Consider the following 19,059-nt stretch of genomic DNA (forward strand, 5'->3'; position numbering starts at 1 on the left):
GCCTTCATGTCAATGTGCAGCTGTAGCTGTAGAAAAGGTGCTTTGTTGCATTAGGGAAGTAAAAATAATTAAGAAAATTCCTAACTTGTTTATGTAATAAGGGTTAGGACAGGGTATCAATATATCCCAGTAGTCAAGGAGATACCCACCCACATCAAAGTACAGAAAGCTCTTAATATATTAATTTATCCCTATTTGAACAACAGGTCCCATTCTGAGTTTTCAAAAAAAAAAAAAAAACAAAACATAATAAGTTGTTTTGTTAGTAATAGATAACTAAGCAGGTTTCTGTGGAGCAATAACTCTCTGCTGCCTTAACTCTTTGATAACACTTGAGATCTTTCCCAGGACAGCAATTACTAGTAACTAATTACTAGTAAAACAATCTTGGCAAATATCAATCCAAGTCAGAATAAAAATGTGTAGAGAAGTGTAACATTTCAGGTTTTTCCTTCCCTTTTCAAGTGACCTGGGATTTTCAAGGTGCTAATGAGATCTCAAAGGAGACTGACGCAAGCTCCCCAGAAACGAAATACTGACAAAGTGGTAGATAGCCAAAAATACTTTTTCCTTATACCAGACTGTGCTCAGCTGGCTAGACAGCTTATGTGGTTTCTGGATAGCATGCCAAACAGGGGACAAAAGTGGAGAGCATTGTTTGAACGTGATTCCTGGGGAGAGGGGTGGAAAGAGTAATATGCAAAGGGCAGGAGAAGTAGGATCTGAAGACATTGAGGTTAAATCAAAACATGTAAAGCTGTACAAAACACAGTTTCTCTAACTTTACTTTTCAAAGAACTCCTTGTTTTTCTGAAGAGTAGCTGTGCCCACTGTAACCCCAATGCCAGGTTAGTTTTTGAATCGTAAGTCTCAAATGGCCCTGCTCTCACTTGGCAGAACTGCCAGACAGGGATAAAGAGGGAAGACTTGAACAGAAGGACAGGCATGTCTCTGTCCCCTCACACACAAAAGAAATATAGCAAGACTATAGATAGAGAACAGTGGTAGGGGCCAGGTTGTGTCCTGTTAGTCACTGGGGCTGTGGGAATGATGCAGGGTCAGTAAGACACCCACACATATAGAGCCTTTTAAAGCCCTCAAGCTTCTTTTAGACCACGGATCTGATTTACATACGCAGCACAGTCCCCATTTAGAGAGTGTGACTGAAACTTGAGCCAAACTGCTTTGTTTTCCTGCTTGCCTTGTACCACTGAAATTTCCTTTGCAGTAAATTACCATAGATAAACAAGAAGTGTCTTAAAAATTAGCATTAGATTGCCTTCAAATTAAACCCTTGTTTTTACCCCAGAGAGCTCAGTTGAAGGAACAAGAAAATACAATGACAGTTTTACTGGAATACTTTACTAGAAAGATGACACAATTGAGAATCCATTCTCTAATGTAACAAGGATTGATAGAAAATTTTATAATGGAATTCTGTGAAAAGAGTCAGTAAATGCAACCCTCAGTATTCATTTTCCTGGTGTATTATTTACCTAGCTTTAGCTAATATAACAATCACAAATCTAGGTGGGGAAAAATCAGCATTGATTCACACAAAATATTCTTTTGCTTCTTGTGACTTAAATATGTAGTAAATTGGAAACAAATATAAAACTTAGAAACAACAACAACAACAAAAAAAAAAAAAACAAAAACAAAAACATAGAGTTGTTCATGGGTAACATTGCTGTGGATGGCAAGCCTTCCAATGGATATAACACAGCCATGACTGCACCAGAGCAAGGTTTAGGTAAGTGAAATGTGTCACTGGACTCAGTCAGCAAAACCCAGATATCCAGTGCCTAAAGGATCCCCTGTGACCCCCAGGTGGCAGCTGACAATCAAGAAGTAACCCAGCCTCCTGTAGGTTCCTCTCTCTTCCCTGCCATCCCTATGCAGATATCTCAGGTACCTGTGGCACCCAGTGCACAGTGACATACCCAGTGCATAGGGATCCTCTCTAAATAACCATATTGGTAAAGGGAGTTCTGGATTGTGACTATGACACAAAACAGAGAATCATGTGATTTCTTTAATTAAATAAGGAAAAGTGTTTTAGCAGCAAAATACTTCACATTAATTTTCTTAATACATTATTTGAATGAATTATCAAACATATTGCCAAATTGGATAGAAAATCCAAAACCAAAAGCAAATATTTTTTACAGAAAAAATTAAAAAGGTGTTAAAAATTATATTCTAATGTCTCCAGACCAAAAAATAGTGAATATAATTAAAAGGGGGAAAAACCAAAAAAAGATGAGAAGAAAATGAGCAAATATGTATAAATCTATAGTAACTTAGAGAAGTGGTGTCTGTAAACAACTTGAAAGTAGAATAAAGGTAGTCAGCCTTGACACGAGGACTACAGCACCAAGAACCCAATGGGACAATGAACATCCTGCAGAAGACAGAAAGACATTCTTCCTTCATTAAAACTCACATAACTACAGAAATTATCTACATTTTTCTATTTAGGATAAAATAAAGATCTGAATTCCCTGTCCTTGTCTTCTACTGACTCTCAGTCTCCATTTTCCAAGAGTCTCTACATTCTATCTATGCAAAATTTTCTATATTTTAATGTGCCTGTGTTTTTTATATGTCATCTTTTGCCATGCAATATCTGGTTTCTGAATACCCCCTAATACATTTTTTCATTATAATAATTAAACACATGCAATAATGGGCTGGAATTTCTCCTCATTACAGGAAATTATCACTGTGAAACCATCACCCTGTTGTCACTGCTTCACAGCTCACACCTTAGCTCACATTTAAGAGAAGCTTCACCCTAAAAAAGCCTGTGATTTCCTACCATCTTTTCTCTCTTCCCCCTGAAGTTCTTGCTCTGAGATAAAAAGTAGTCCCAGAGCCTGCTTAAACTGGTATATTCTAGCTCAAACCCCAGTTTTTTGCATTCAGGGACTGGGCAGTGACCAGATCTTATGTATGAAATTTCCTTTCATGCCTTCTCCTCCCTATGCCTGAGAGCACTCTAACCTGCCCCTGGATCCTTCACTAGTGAAATTGGCTTTGGCATTTGCTCTGGTTTTACTTTTCAAGGAATTGTAAAATAATTTCAGATCTGTTTCTAAATAGATATTTGCACTTTTAGACATTCATGATTTCAAATTTCAGGTAACATAACCGACAACACCACAGCTGAAGTGTTTCTATCCTCAGGATTTGAGACCAGAGCTCAGTAAGGGATTTGCTCCCACACATTCTTCTAAGGCATTGTCGTCTTGACAAGTCCCGACAAGTAGCCATAACACCTTCATCATTCATCAATCATTTCAAATATACTGCTATGGCAATAACAATTTTGTGGGTTTGCTTTGTTTTGCTTTTGCCACTCAAATATTTTTGTCTTCCTAATTTATTCCCCTTTGCACACAGAGCCTCAGTCATTTCCGTCATACAGACTTGAGTAAATCTCTGATAACACTGCAGCATGTCCCACCTATGCTATATTGAGTTGATACTTCAATTCTTTTCATAAATTCTATTTATAGTCATATCTTTTATGAATTTTATAGTAGGACATTATAAGTACTCCATTACAAGTCTGGGTGATATATAAGATTTTTTTAATGTCAGATACTTGCAGGCAACCTAAGTATTACAGTAGATTTGCATGGATTATTGAAAAAATGCTCTCTGTGAAAATATACAGAGAAAAATAAGCTAATTCACTCAAAACACATCCACAGTTTATTAAATTTGCCCTTGGTTTTGAATCAGGTGTAAAAAAAGTTTTTTATCTTATACAATAAAAATCACAAATCCTATTTAAAAATGTATCTTGCCCTTTCCTGCTTCAGCTCTTTCTTCTTCTAGTTACCTGCTCATTCTTTCTGTAGTTTATCTTTTCTGTCATCTGTTTGTTGGAAGCATGGATTCAAATTAAACCAGGTGGCAAGGGGAAATTGTTCGCTCTTTAGTGATACAAAAGGGTAAGGGGCTATTTTATAAATTCTATTGCTTACATATTAATTCAGAGTTCACAAAATTTCTGAGGAAACCTCATTATTTTTTGCACTAAACAGAGTCCCTTTGATTTAAGCACAAAAACAACAGAAAAATCTCCCATAAGTTAGGATATGCGGTTTGAACAGATAGACTGGATTAGAACCCAAAACTTGCTCTTTTAGGCAAAATATTTCATATTTATGTATTCGTGAAGTTATTACTTAAAAATAAGAATAGTAGTAAACTACCATGTGCAGAATATTTTCTGTATTTGCATAAATCAGTCTTCATTTTCTTTGCACAAAAGAAAAAAAAGTGTATATTTTCTTCTTTTGAGAGAATTTTTATTCTTTTTTTTGCCTAATAATACATCTGTCTTTTGAGAAAGCCTTCTAAATATAAACATTCAACCTATATTGAAATTTACATCTTGGTTTTGCCATCTTGGTTTTTCAGTCTAGTCACCAGTACTCTGCTTTCTCCAAATTCTCAAGCAAGAGAAAACACTGGTATCCTTTTAATTTCCTATTAAACAGCTTTAGACTCTCTTAAAACTGTGGGCTTCAGGTTTGTTTTGCAGTTTTAAATGACTAAGGACATGCCTGTTGGCAAAATGCAATACCAGCATTCCTGTTGTCAGTGAATGCTTTTGTATAAAATAACCACTGACTTCACAAGGATAACCTTTGAAGCATCAGAACCTCCCCATTCTTACAGACAAGTTTAACGTCTTTAACCTACACAATTTTGTTAAAAATAGGAGAAAATAGATGGGATTTTGGAAAAGTGGAATGAAAAAATGCTCACTGAAGATATGTAATGGTAAGAGTTGGCTGATTAAATGGACAAAATGTACTTTAAAAACATGTGTCGGGGCTAAAGAAAAATAAACCATCAATTAGCTTTGTTCAGTCTTCATACTTAAATCCATCTAGTGCTTTAAAAATAGTCCTGTTAAACAGGATGCAGAGTTATTTAAACTGAAATACTATTAGTTCTGGGATCCAAGATGAGGAACAGACTCAAAACCTGTCTGGTTATTGCATGTGCTCTGACCTAAAAACTATTTTGATTTGTATTTTCAATGCAAACCTTTGGCAACCAGTATAAAAGGATTCTCACTGTTTAACCATCAAAATTTCTGGATTTCAATTTCATAGAAAAGTATAAAGGGTATGTTTAATTTTTTTTATTTAGAGATTTATTGTTTTGTGGGGCATTTTAAAAACAGTTTCAGGGATTTCCTTTTGATTACTTTATTTACTATGCCATTATTAACTGGTATTCCTCAATAGCCTACTTAAACTCTTCATGTTATTTTCAGTCTTTGATCTATGCTTAAATTTAAAACATTTAATAGAAGAGTTTCTTTAAATCTTTCAAGTTGTTTGAGTACTATTTTCCACAATTAAAGGATTATATCACCATATTAACAAAGTTTTACAAATGTATCCATTATCTGTCTATGGGCAACTGGCCCACAGGAAAAGCATTAGTACAAATTGTGGAGTGATTCCTAAGAAGGAATCAAGATGCTTCATGCCTGATCCAATTTGAACAAGCACCACAAAAGCAGCAGTGTCAGCCAAAGACAAGAATACACAATCTGTAAATGATAGATTGCATAGCCACCTGAAACAATAATTAGCCTCCAGGTACCACAATAGAAAAGATTCAATTTCTCAAAGTTCCTTCTTATCTTTCAGCTCATATGCAGGAACATGATGTGCAGCTGAGAACTTGGCATTGACCAAAAGAGAAAAGAGGAATTCCAGCTGGATCCCTGAAATTCTTTCTTTCATCAAGAAGCACGGTGTGGTTAATGTCAAAAGAAGCATTCAAATGGATTAGCAGAGATCCACCTTCCTCTTGCAACAAATATATGAAGAGCATTTAGTGAGCAGCACTACCTTGTTGCCCAGTAAGATCTCTAGATACTAAATTCTGGGCATAAAACTTGAAGGTAAAGGGAATGGTAAAGAGTCATGACAATGAACAAGCTTTGTAGGTGGGGAAAAATTATATTGTCAAATGTTTACAGACATTACCACTGACCAATCAGTTAAAAATTTCCCAAAATGCAATTAAAATGGCATGTCTTCGGCTGCCCAAAGGTAAAAAAACATTTTGAAGAATAACCATTATCTACATGGGAAGCTTTGAAAAAAGACAAGGACTTTGTAGCTCAAAATAAATGGTTAATTGTCCAAGCCTCAGTCAAACACAATCTTTTTAATGGTAAGAGAGCTTCAGAGGAGGGATAGCCAGCCAAACTCTGCAAGTGGAGCAGGGATCAATACCCACTCCAATGTACATGCTTCAGCTGAATAACCATTACAGTCTGAGTGCAGTACAGAGAGAGGAAATCAAAGAGGTAGAGAGGAAACATGCCAAGCAGGTCACCCACCACATATTTGAAATCCCTCTTAGGACTCAGTTATCACATTGTATTGAAAAGATTATGCTTGCTTGTGACATCAGTGGAGAGACTGTGCTGTAAAGATGTCTATAAAATCTTTTCTTCTCATAACCATGGAAAAAGTCAAGATCGGGTGAGGGACAGGGAGATAAATGGTACAAATAAGAGAGTTGGCTCACATCCTCCTGAACTTTTGCCATCAACAATGTCTGGGAATGGCCAGAGGCTCCTCCAGGAGAGGATCTGTGTGTGTTCCAATGGCAGAAAACCACAGTTTCCAGAACAAGCTCTGTGTGAATTACAACGAGGTCAAGCTGTCCAAACTTGCACTTTTCTGAAGATCCCAAGAGAACACAATCTAAATGCCCACATCTAATTTCATCATTATTACTGTCTCAAATCTTCAGTGAACTTAGGAGAAAACTGACTTGGCAGATCTGACAGCTGCACTCAGAATCAGCTGGGAAAGTGCACTGGGTGGCAGAGAGATAACATCCTTTTTAAGCTTTACCACACCAAGGCAATCCTTGGTTGTGGTAAACCCTCGTTTTCTCCTCTGTTCAGCATTGCTCACTGCCTGTCCTGTCACCTTGCAGAATCAATCAGTAGTAACACCTAAGTCAGACATGCATCTACTCTTAAACATAGGATTTGAAAATAGGAGGAAAACAAGAACATCTTAAATATTGTGTTCGTGAAATATCCTCTGTAATTACAATTCAGATGATGGGAGAATTGTTTTTAAAAACACTGTGCATTCTCTGTGTTTATAAAATATCAAATTTATATAAATAAAGTTTGGTTCTCGTTTTATGAAAATAAAGGATTTGTTTAAAATTCCAGATACTCACCAGGAGCACTGAGAACACCAATAGCATTTGGATTTTATAATGATGAATTAACAAGTAAACAGGAAACCATAATTTTTAAAGTCTCATGGGGCAGCTAAGGAATGAGAGTTCTGGCTCAACATACATCTCTCGCACAACTCTATGCATACTAAATAACTACACTTTACATAAACATATATATGTTTGAGCATGCACGTGTGAAAAGATTCAGAGAAAATTCCATATTAGTTTAAATAACAAATAAAACCAATTTTAATTGAATACAGTACTAGGGTAGCAAAGTTAAAATTTCAAAATCTAAGAAGTTTCCACATGAGTTTGCACAGAAAACCTTACATTTTTCTTCTTTCTGCTACATGCCAAGACAAAGTTTCATTCAAATATCATGCATTTATTACTCCCCCAGAGAGTCTCTGACCATTTAGTGCACAGGATGGACTGTTCTCAACAACAAAAAAAATCACTTAATGAAAACAGATCAAAATATTTAAACATCTAAAAATACAATCTCATGGTTTATTTACATAGTGTTATCAAAAAATCTGTTCTGAAGGCAGAGTAAGTTTCATAATGTCTTAATTCCATGGAGATCATCAGCATAGTATGTATTTTATGGAAAAAAGTTATTAGTTAAATAAGTTTAAAAAAATAAAAAAGGAAGAAATTAAAAATTAGCAAGATAAATGTATAGGTTACAACTCAAAACCAAGTCACAAAATCATGAAAGACATCTTCTTTCTTCAGCAATCCTCTGTCCTTCAACATTATTGGCCATGAGGAAGGAAGGGATTCAGCAGGGAGCAGCTGCCTTTATGACACAGCCCAAATTCACCCTCCTACCACTGGACACCCTTGGAAATAAATGGCAGAAACGATTAGCACTCCTGCAGCTCAGAACTGGGTAACAGTGCACACAAGTGTGTGCGTAACTCCTGCAAAAGAAGCTGTATAATGGCACCATTCAGCACAAGGCTTTCATCCGTCCAACATCCTGTTTCTCCTCCTGTCCCAGTGCCGCCTCCTTCCTTCCTTGCAATGCCAGCAGCCACCCTGCCATCTGCACAAGGCGCCTTCCCCAACAGGCTGATCTCCATCTTCTCTTTCAGGCTTGCACGCCTGGATCCAGAGTCCCAGGTCCTGGGCCCAATGCCATGGCAGCTCCCAGCCACACTGATGGCCAATGTGACCCATGCCACTCAGGAAGGGACAGGTTCAGAGCCTGGCTCGGCTGGCAGGACATTGGTGCTGGTGCTGGCAAGGGGTAGGAGCACACACATCCTTGTCATCAGAAAAATTAACTGCCAGCTGTCCCACGTCTGACCATCTGCAAACAGGTTTCTAAATGCATAACCATGGGGGCATTTACAAAGGAAGAGCCACAGGAACCACCTTCAGTGCCACAAACACTCTCTACCGTCCTTGCTCCCAAATGGGCAGGTAAAAAACGCACATATTTCTAGAAGAGAAAAATAGACACCATCCTTCAGGGTTTTTAACTCTATCCATTTATTCTCCTTACCCACAATTATTCCTTCCTCTCTTGCCCCTTCCTGCCCCTCCCCCCACAAGAATAAAGCATTTACTGTGGAAAGTTAAAAATAGATTAAACTTTGGAGAAGCTATAAGTCATTGAAAACAGTATTTTTTAATGGAAATTGCCAGGTAATTTTACCTAGAGACATTTCTGCTTCAGCTGCATGTAATAATTTTGATGAGCTGGAGTAGGCATTCAGACCCTGGAGTGACAGGAGCAGTTAGGATGGACAGCATAGCTTTTGGGAAAGGCATTAATTGGGATGTTCCAGCCATGCGGTCTGTGGAGCACTTGCCTGTCATCCACAAATAGCTGTTTTATAATGTGATGCTGAACCTCTTCATTTCCAGCTGCTAAAGTGCACTAAAGGTTTCCTAATATTTGTCTCAACATACACCAGCCGCCACAGAAAGACATACTGGTATAATGCTTTGGATGAAGGGAAAGATGGAGTCTTCACCAGTGCATGTTGCAAGACAAGCCCTCCCAGAGGACACAATCTATGCTATGACGTGGTGGGGAGCCTTGCTGGACCATGAAATTCCCTGGTATTTGTAGAATATTTATAGAAGAGGAAACATTTTCCCCGTCCTTCTGCCTCTCCCCAGCCTTGCAGCCAGTTGTTTACTGCATCAGCAGGGAAACAGCAGAGTCATTCCCTGTGATCCCAGGGCCTTACTTATTTCTGTGGTAGTCCTCCACATCAATGTGTTAACATTATTATCTTAACGAATCCAAAACACAGCTCTGAACCAATGAAGAAGAAAATTAATTATATCCCAGCTGAAACCAGGACAACATGCATTAAGAAACCTCCTTCTATCTTTTTCAATAGCAATTTAAAAAAAATTCCTTCAGGGTCTTGCTCAACTTTATCTGAAAAACTTCTACAAGAAAAAGAATTGCACCAAAAGAAGTTCCTCCTTCACTCTGCATATTCATTGCAGTTTCAATAAAGGCACTTTATTGTAAACATAGACAAGAGAGAAAGGGAAACAGAAAAGCAGAACTAGCTATGATCTCATCCACATCCATGCACTGAAGGGAACTGTACAGGGTAGAGCTGAGACAAGGGGGGCAGAAAAACAAAGAAGCAGTAACTCCTCAGGCTATTTCAGTCAACTATGAACAAACTCACCACAAATTTAGGACTTCTCAAACTAGATGAAAATATTTGCTCTCATTTGCAGCACTGTCTGCCTTTGCAGGACACCCTGCAATTTCTGCACAAATAATGTTCATTTATGGACTGGTACTCCAAGTTACAGAGAGCCTCTCTGCGTTCAGAAGATAATTTTGTTTCCAAACATGGAGGATGAGAAGGAGGATCTGTGATCTTCCTCTTTAAAACATATCTGCCAGGGATGGTCAGAAAAGGAAAACAGGAAGAGAAAACAGCCATCAGTGCAGAGCAGCTGAATGAACACAGCTATGGATATTTAGATACTTGACATTGCCCAAATAAAAAAAAAAATCTAGAAATATCTATATACAGACATACAAAGAAATTTAATATAAAATATCTATACTAATACATTAGTATTTTCAAAACACATATCTATGTCTACACATTTATACACAAATTTCTATGGATACATGTACATAGTAAAAAATTTAGGTAACAAATAGAATTTTGGATATATTGTTATTACCACATATCTCATATGGTATCAAAATATACCCAAAAATTAAACTTAAAATCAAGCTCTTCTACCTGAACTAATTCCAACATTGCAGTATTTATCAAACACTGGGTTTTGGAAATAATTCCTAAAGAGAATGTAGGTTAAGTAATTTTTTTTAATCAATCGACTAAAAAGGAACTTCCTACTGAGAGGATTAAAACATTTTTCTACCAGGAATTCTTCTGGTTAAAATTTGTGAGCAAGCAATTGCTAATTTTTTATTCAATAATTTCAGAATAATGTTTTCAATAGCTTCACAGTGGATAAGAAATTTATTAACACATTTTGAACTGCAGAAAAAAAACATTAAGAACACAAACACCCAAAATATAGCAACACAAAAAAACCCCTAAAAAAACCCAAAAAAACAACCAAAATAAAAAAAAAAAGCCAAACAGATGGCTACTCAGAAATCAAAGCCTTGGCATTGATTATCATTACCCATTGAATTCAGGGTGAGAACTCCTCAAGCTGCAAGAAGTTTCTTATTTTCAGCTGAGAACCCTCTTAAGTGGCAAATGAAAATCAAAAGACAAAGACATGCTATTTTGTTTCAATAAAGTCAGCATCTGCTTGCCAGCTACAAACCAGAAATCCTTCATTTACATGTGTTGCATAGGAGCAGGCTTGTTTTTCTTCTCTGCATGGCAGCAAAGAGGCAGAGTCTGGAAGCCAGAGGCTTATGTCAGAATCTGTGGGTTTGGCTTTGTTTCCAAGTCTCTCTTCAAATTGAAGATAACTTAAGGCCAAATTGCAGTCTTTATTGGATTACTATAGGTTAAAATCTTTATCACTTTTTAATTACTGCTGTTACCATTTTTAACAAACTTTTTATTTTTCTGGTAGAAAACAGTGATTGAAAGATTTCCTCTGAAATACCTTTTGATGTCTCAAGGTCTGGATTCATCATCTCTAATTTCAGACACTTGCCTAAAGCACTAAGTACTCTACTTTTAGTGAGTGGATACTATCTTCCTTTTGAGTAATTCTGAAATATCTTCCATCAATTGCAGATAAAACTTTGTGTGACTATATATATAATTCCATTGTCCCATTTTGAGTGGGATGAAACTAAAAGCAAGATTTCATGGCAAGATTTCCAGCTTTTTGTATTCCAAATAAATCCAAGTTCTAACTGAAGGAAGAGCAGAACAATCACAACTGTTGGATTTTGGTGCTTGTTTGGGTTTCTATTTAAAGTTTTAAAGTTTTTTTTAGTATACCTCAGCCATATATTTCTCTCAACATCACAAAAGAGTCAGGAATGCTCTCATATCTTTTCCTTCTAACCAGATCCAGGGATGATTGCTCTACCCACATACAGAACTGGTTGCTCTATAATGTAGCCTGATGATATCTAACTAAATGTTTTATTTCAGTAAGACTACCTTCAATGCAAGTAAATAATTGCAGCATTTCAAAAGCCTGTCTTGGCCCAGCAGCTTAGTGCAAACTATGGTGCCATGAGTCATATTTTATTTCAGGTTAGTGTACCTGTCTTTCTGTGACAGACCCTCTAGACACTACAATGCATAACTGAGAAAAGATTTGATTAAATTGTAAGCCATAATACATGTCCATCAGAGTAGAAAGGCTGATGGGACCCAGCTGGACCAGCATCCAAACCAAAGAGTTCACATCTGCTGCAATGGAGTGAATGACTGCTCCAAAGAAGGATAACAAATTCAATGCTCAGTTACTGGAGCTGAGTGAAAAAGGGTGCCTGCAAAAAACACCAGAAGAACAAAAGAAACTGCAAGGAAATCAAGTAATTCACTGGATCTCGCAGAAACATTTCATAAAGAAATTGGGATTTATGCTAATTTTTGCTTAAAAATGTTTTTTAGTTTGACTACTGCCACTTTTTCAATCACTGCATGAACAAGTTTGCATTACATTAGCAAAGCATTACACTCATCACATAAGACATAATTCCTAGTCCCAAAGGCAAACCCAAGAGACACACACTGTGTATTCCTCTATATGCAGTCATGCCCTATAAGCCTGATCTGGCAGTCTCCAAGGCTACAGCTCAGCTCACTGGTGGTCCTTTTGCCCACTCCACAGGTCTGGACCATAGAACCATAAAGATTGGAAAAGACCTCTAAGATCACCAAATCCATTTGTCAACCCAGCACCGCCACCACCATATTCACCACTAAACATGTCCTCAAGTGCCATAACCACATGTGTTTTGAGCACTTCCATGGATGGTGAGCCCACCTTTTCCCTGGGCAGCCTGTTCCAATGCTTTAGAATTCTTTTGGTGAAGACATTAATTTAGATTCCCTAAAATCTAATCTAAGCTTCCCTTGGTGCAAGTTGAGGCCATTTAATCTCATTCTGTCACTTATTACCTGGAAGTAGAGGCTCAACTCCACCTTGCAACAACCTCCTTTCAGGCAGCTGTAGTGATAAGGTCTTCCCTGAGTCTCCTTTTCTCCAGCATAAACAACACAGTCTCCTCAGCTGCTCCTCATAAGACTCATGCTCCAAGAGCAGATGGCACTGTGCTGTCCATATCTCTCATGGAAATGTAGAAACATAATGACAAAGAGCAGCTCTGTGGAAGGACCTGGGGAAAGGATGCCACAGGAAGATGCGGATGCAGAAGCAGCATGAGTGTGGGCAGGCAGCCCAGCCAGGGCTCCCCAACACACAAGTACAGTCTGGAGAGAGGGAAGACCCCCAGAGGGACTCTCATAGTACAGACTGAGCACTTAGGGCTGCTCTCTGGTGCCCTCACTGTCATGACATCCTCACATGTTTCTCTTCGGAGTCCTTGGGATCTTAAGGAGCTTTTACAGTTATTCTTTTTTTTTTTTTTTCCCCTGTCTCCTTGCAGCACCTCTTCCTAATCTCCTGCCCTTACTTCCTCCCTTAAGTCTATCACTCTAGCTATACCCTCGGATGGGTTTTTCCCCTCTTCTTATGAGCCTATTATGCATCCTCTTGGGATTTCCATTTTCTTCTCAACAAGACAGACCATATGTAAAACAATCTATGAAAAAAATAATTTTAAGTGCTGTCACCAGACCAGCGGTTTCCATGTTTCATTCCTATGCTGTAAACTTATAGCAAAGAGATTGTCCCACATGCAATACATTTATGGTCTGTGTATCCCTACTTCAAAATGGGACCGTTCTCAGACAAATATTACTTTAGGATGATCCCATAAGTTAACAATAACAATTAAAAGGCCAACCAAATTAAAAAAAAAAAAAGTTCAGGTTTCTTTCCATATACTAGTTAAAAGATTTATTTGCTGTGTGTGCATACATCCATTTTTGTAGTCATTGCATAGATGTTTTGTAGATAACCTCAGCTCTCTGCTTTGGATTTGCAACAGCATGTCCTGGGAGATGACTTACTCAATGGCTGTATCCAAGAGTTATGCCTGCCTACACAATCACCAGGATTAGGATTGTCTAGGGACATTGCAGAGCCTACATCATAGGTTGGACATGTCTGTCTACAAGATTTAGGCACAACAATATACTGGCCTCAGTATGGCAGAATGATCTATATAAAACCTTCTCAGCATCCTTTGCCTATTCCTTCCACTAACAGAATTTTTCATGTTTCTCCATATGGGGATATTCAAAATCCATGCAAAGACATCACTGTCTACTTGAGTTTTCAAAAGGACCCATCAGTAGGTGTTGCAAGCAAATACAAAGCAAGATGGGTGCTTGACATCCTCAGATTTATAGCTATACCATTTTTGCATAGAAGCAATGGCAGAAGTGGAAGGAGAAATTATTCCAACTTTAGTTCCAGTACAGACCTCCTACAGCAAGATTTTTCAATTACAGCTAATTGAAGACACTAATCTATTCCCACATCCTACTTCTGTTCAACTAACCTAACTGGCTAAAATAAAAAAGGCATGTGGTGGGAGGAGGCAATGTTTATTAAAAAGGAAACCTTTTAAATTTTTAAAAAATGAACTATTAGAACAAATTATTGTTACAAACAGCAGTGTTTGAAACTACCCATTTCCAGATCTCTTTCAGTGATTCTGTGAAAAGAAGTAGAAAACATGGACCTGGTTAGTCATTATGATTGTAAAACATTTCCAGTTGTTTATTATTGCTAATGTCATGACTAGAAGTTTAGAAAGGTTCAACCAGTTGCTGAAATTGGAGTGAAACTTTAAAACAATTTGACTTTTTAAGTCAGAATGTTAAGACTGGGTTTGCCATTCCCTGAGAGACAGAGACAAGCATAAAACCATACCACTTTCTATGTGAGAAGACATAAGGGAGCTTCCTTATTTTGGTCACTTCCTCTTCCCTCTTTCTCACCAACAGACATACACATATGCACAGTATACCCCCAGACAGCTCCTGAGCCTGTAATTCTCTACTGAAAATCTTTCTTGCTGCTTTAATGAGCTGAATTCTCTTTGGAATGAAAGAGATTAAATAACAATTCCAGTACAACAGAACAGTCAAGCCTGAGGCAGAAATGAATGGCCAATGCAGGATTATTACAAATAAATAAATAAACAGGGATGCAGAAGCAGTTTCAAATCAAAAGTTTCATCAAAATATAGTTCTTGAATGTCCCTGTTTACAGATGGCCATTAAATTAGTTGAGTTCTGCTTGGGCTCAGAGGTCTCTTAGTGACTGCCCTGTGAGGTCAGGGATAAAAGGCTGACAAAAGAGGAAATTTCACAAGAAAAAGCCTAATCACAGAAGTCTTTGCTCTATTCACACACAAAAGAGGACAACAGAAAAGGATCAAAGACCAAAGTATTTAGGGAACAGAGTGAAAAAGAAGAGTACTAAAATTGAATTAACACTATAGCTTATTTAAATTTTCAGTGTTTGGAAAACACTATATTGCCTAGCACTATACAACACAGAGGAATTAGGGAACAGTTGGTTCTGTTTAATCAGGATTACATGAACTTTTCATTTCTATGTTTTATAATTCTTTAGTTCACTACTGGGACCACTTGTTTCTTTTGCAGTGCCATTAGGGAAGGTGCTGCAGCACTACAAATAACAATAATGAGATCATGACTCCTACTAATCTGATCAGGGATATCAAATCTAGTTCCCCAGCACAGAATGTAACCACACAGCAGAATTTAGACCATACTACAACTCCACCAAAAACAAACACCATCCACCCTATAATAAGCTTAAAGCCTTTCACATACAAAATAAGAAACCTTAAGAAAAGCAATTATGTCACAGAAAGGGGAAAGATTCCTACAATAGCAGGCAATTACTTTGGTGAAAATGTCTAGAGATCAAGAGGGTGCCTTAGAGCTGCATCATTATAGCTGCAGCACTTAGGCTGATGTTTTCAGACTGCTTCTACCAGAAAAAGATGATGGGCTGGCTGGGAGAACACCAGCAGAACCAGAGACCCCAGTAACTGCAAGCACCAGAAAGTGCTCAAAACCAGAACAAAACAAAACTAAACAAAATAAAGCAAAACAACCCCAAGCAACAGCTCTTGTCAATTTGATAGAAAAATATTTTAATCATTAGTTTAACACTGGGTACATGACAATGACATATCACTGACTCAACTGAGACTGAAAATGAAGCAAACAAAGAAAATATCCGTAAGTCAACATAAGGAATAAGCAAAACAGAGCAGGAAGGATGGCCCTTGTAGATGGCTACTGGATACCAAGTGTCAGTGTTTGCCAGCAAATAACATGAGCTAATGCAAAATCTACATCCATGCCTCCCATGAGGGCATGAATAAATCCAAGCACCTGATGTCTTAAATGCGTTATGTCGTTGATTATGGAAAATTGCATTAAATGTTCATAGAACTCCCTCTATGTTGAGAGCAACCTCCTAATGCTACTGGTGCTATATGACTATTATTCATATTTTAAAGGCCATATAAATAGATATATGTTGGGTGGGGGCAGAAATTCAATTAATCTTACACTTCCCTAGATTCAGTGATCCTCCCTCTGAATCGAAATAATTCCTGAGAAGTGAGAAACACTGCTTTAATCTGTAATTTAGTACAAAATAAAAAAATTCAAGAATTTCCACTTAAAATTTCCATAAGTTTTATTTTGATTTAAAAAAAAAACAAAAAAAAACCCCAAAAAAAAAACAAACAAAAAACCCACAATCTTGAAGAGCATATAAACATATTCAAGAGTCCAGGCCTCACAATGTCCTTGATCTAACCAAAAATAAAAATCAGGATACATATCCTTTTATCTACAATAAACTCATAAGAGATGAACAGTATGATTTGAAACTTTTAGTTATTTGCAAGCAGTCTGCATCTAGATCCTTCAGATGCATCTGAAAAGAGCTTAAAATTTCTGGTATGCACCACCAAGAATGCTGCCCATGAAAATATATTTCTTCTTAATCTGTACTGATAATGATTCAGCCTAAGAAGTGATGTAGTTTGGGAAGTCACAGTTAAAAAAAGAACCAAACCAAACCAAAACCCCACAAAATGAAACCAAATTTAACTGACAAGTTTCTGGATGGGAAAAAGAGAAAAAAATATTCAGAAGGGTAAAATTCCTCTGATTCCAAAATGCAGGCTGCTAAACCTGTGGAGGAAGACCAAAGAGTATAATCAAAGTGGGAAAAACAGCACGTGACTCCAAGTAAATAAAAAAGCCCTACTGCAAATATGCTTATGATGGACAGAATAAAAGTCACATGAATGACACACAATCGTATCATGGACTTATACATGTTGCAGTTACATTTAGGGAAAAGTTTTCTAATTAAAAGCGCAGTGAAGTAATGGAATAGAATGCACAGTCTAGATGTTAAAAGGTTACATCTGTAAGTATAAACATCTGTTAACTTGTTTAAAAGCCAACTTAATTAAATTAGCACAAATCCCTCTGTGGCATTTCATTGAGTTAAACTAAATTCATAGACTCCTTGGCCTGGAAGATGCCTCAAGAGGTCTAGTCCATTCCCCGTCCACAGGCAGGATCAGCTCATCTCACATCATCCCTGACAGATGTTTATCTATCCTGTTTTTAAAAGACCACCAAGAATGGAGAGTTTATAGCATCTTTAGATGACAGTTTATAACATGTTTACAATGAGATTTTTGCTAATCTGCACAGCACAATATTACACAGCCATAGCAAACTAGGGGCATTCACAGTCAGACACCAAAGTGATAAAAATCAATATATTAAGCCATGATGATTGCTTTGAATCATGTAAACATATAAAATCTCTTAACAAATTATTGTGCATCAGCTGACAGATGGTAATAAGCACACACACCACCTATCATAAATGTGAAATGAAATAAAATGTGAAGTTAAGCTTTTTACTTTTATTTGCCAGGGGCTAAAACCATTCATGTGATTAATTACTCTTCTGCAATTGGCAACCAGTTAAGTCAGGGTAAATCTATATTTCCTCTATGTTCATATGTTATTTACATAAGATAATTTAAATATTGTTGTTCGAGAAGAACATTATTCTTGTTAGAATGTTACACATTCCTTTTCCTGCCTATTTACGTGACTAAGTCTGGGGAATCCAACCAAGCTTTGATAAAGATACAGAAGAAATACATCTGACCAACAATAGCAAACACTCTTTTGACTTTTCCAAAAATACTTCCTACACTTCTGGCACCAGTACCAGGAAATTAACATCTGTTCTTACCTCTGCATTTAGCAGAGAAAAAGTTGTGCTGGAGAATTATGGAACCTTAGAATAGTCCAGGTTGAAAAGGACCTTGAAAAATTACTTCATCAACCTTCTGTGGAAAAGTGTGCCTAGATGAAATTATCTAGTACCTGCTCAATAGTATATTGAAAATCTCCAGCAAAGGGGGCTCTACCACATCTGGGGAGGTTGTTCCAGAGGCCGTTCTCACTATAAAAAATTCGTCTCATATATGAACATGAAAGCACTCTTTCCCCCAAGCATCCTTCTCTTGAGTTTAAAGTAGCTCACTTTGCAGCTGCGTTAGTGCAGCACAATGGGAGCGCTGCTACCATTCATTGCTTTGGCTACAGAATAACATAAAAAGCATTTTAAATATTTATTGTGTAGAGCAAAGGCTCTTGCCATCATTTGCCTCTGCAAGTGACAGCTGTGCACACTCCTAATGCCTACACTTCCCTCTGTTCAACCTTTTTGGATGAGAATATAAGAGTAAAAGACATTTTTCATCACATTGAAGTGTACTGCCAAAGGCAACTTCAGAGACAATCCTGGAAAGTGGAACTGTCCTAGAAAGTCAATATTCCTTTGAATGATTTTAAGGTATCTCAAAAAGTCATTAATTCCTCTCCCTTAAAAATGGACTTATGAGACATCTTTTGCTACTTCACACTATCAAAAAAAAATCTTAAAATATAATGATCAGTAATGATACTGATTTGTTAGACAGAAAGACACCTGACACATATTATATTAGTTGGTTGTGATCTTTTAGAATTCCAAGAAATCAGTAAATAAATAGTCTTATTTTCCTCCAGAAGACTAAGAGTTATAAAATTAATATTTTACAAATACTTTCATTTTTCAAGTCTTTTAGCATCCCACTTTCACCAGGATATAAATTCTAAAAATTAGGATAAAAATCTACTGTGCAAAAGAACAGGG

This window comes from Anomalospiza imberbis, chromosome 3 (genome assembly GCF_031753505.1).
Source record: "Anomalospiza imberbis isolate Cuckoo-Finch-1a 21T00152 chromosome 3, ASM3175350v1, whole genome shotgun sequence".
Lineage (NCBI taxonomy): Eukaryota > Metazoa > Chordata > Aves > Passeriformes > Viduidae > Anomalospiza > Anomalospiza imberbis.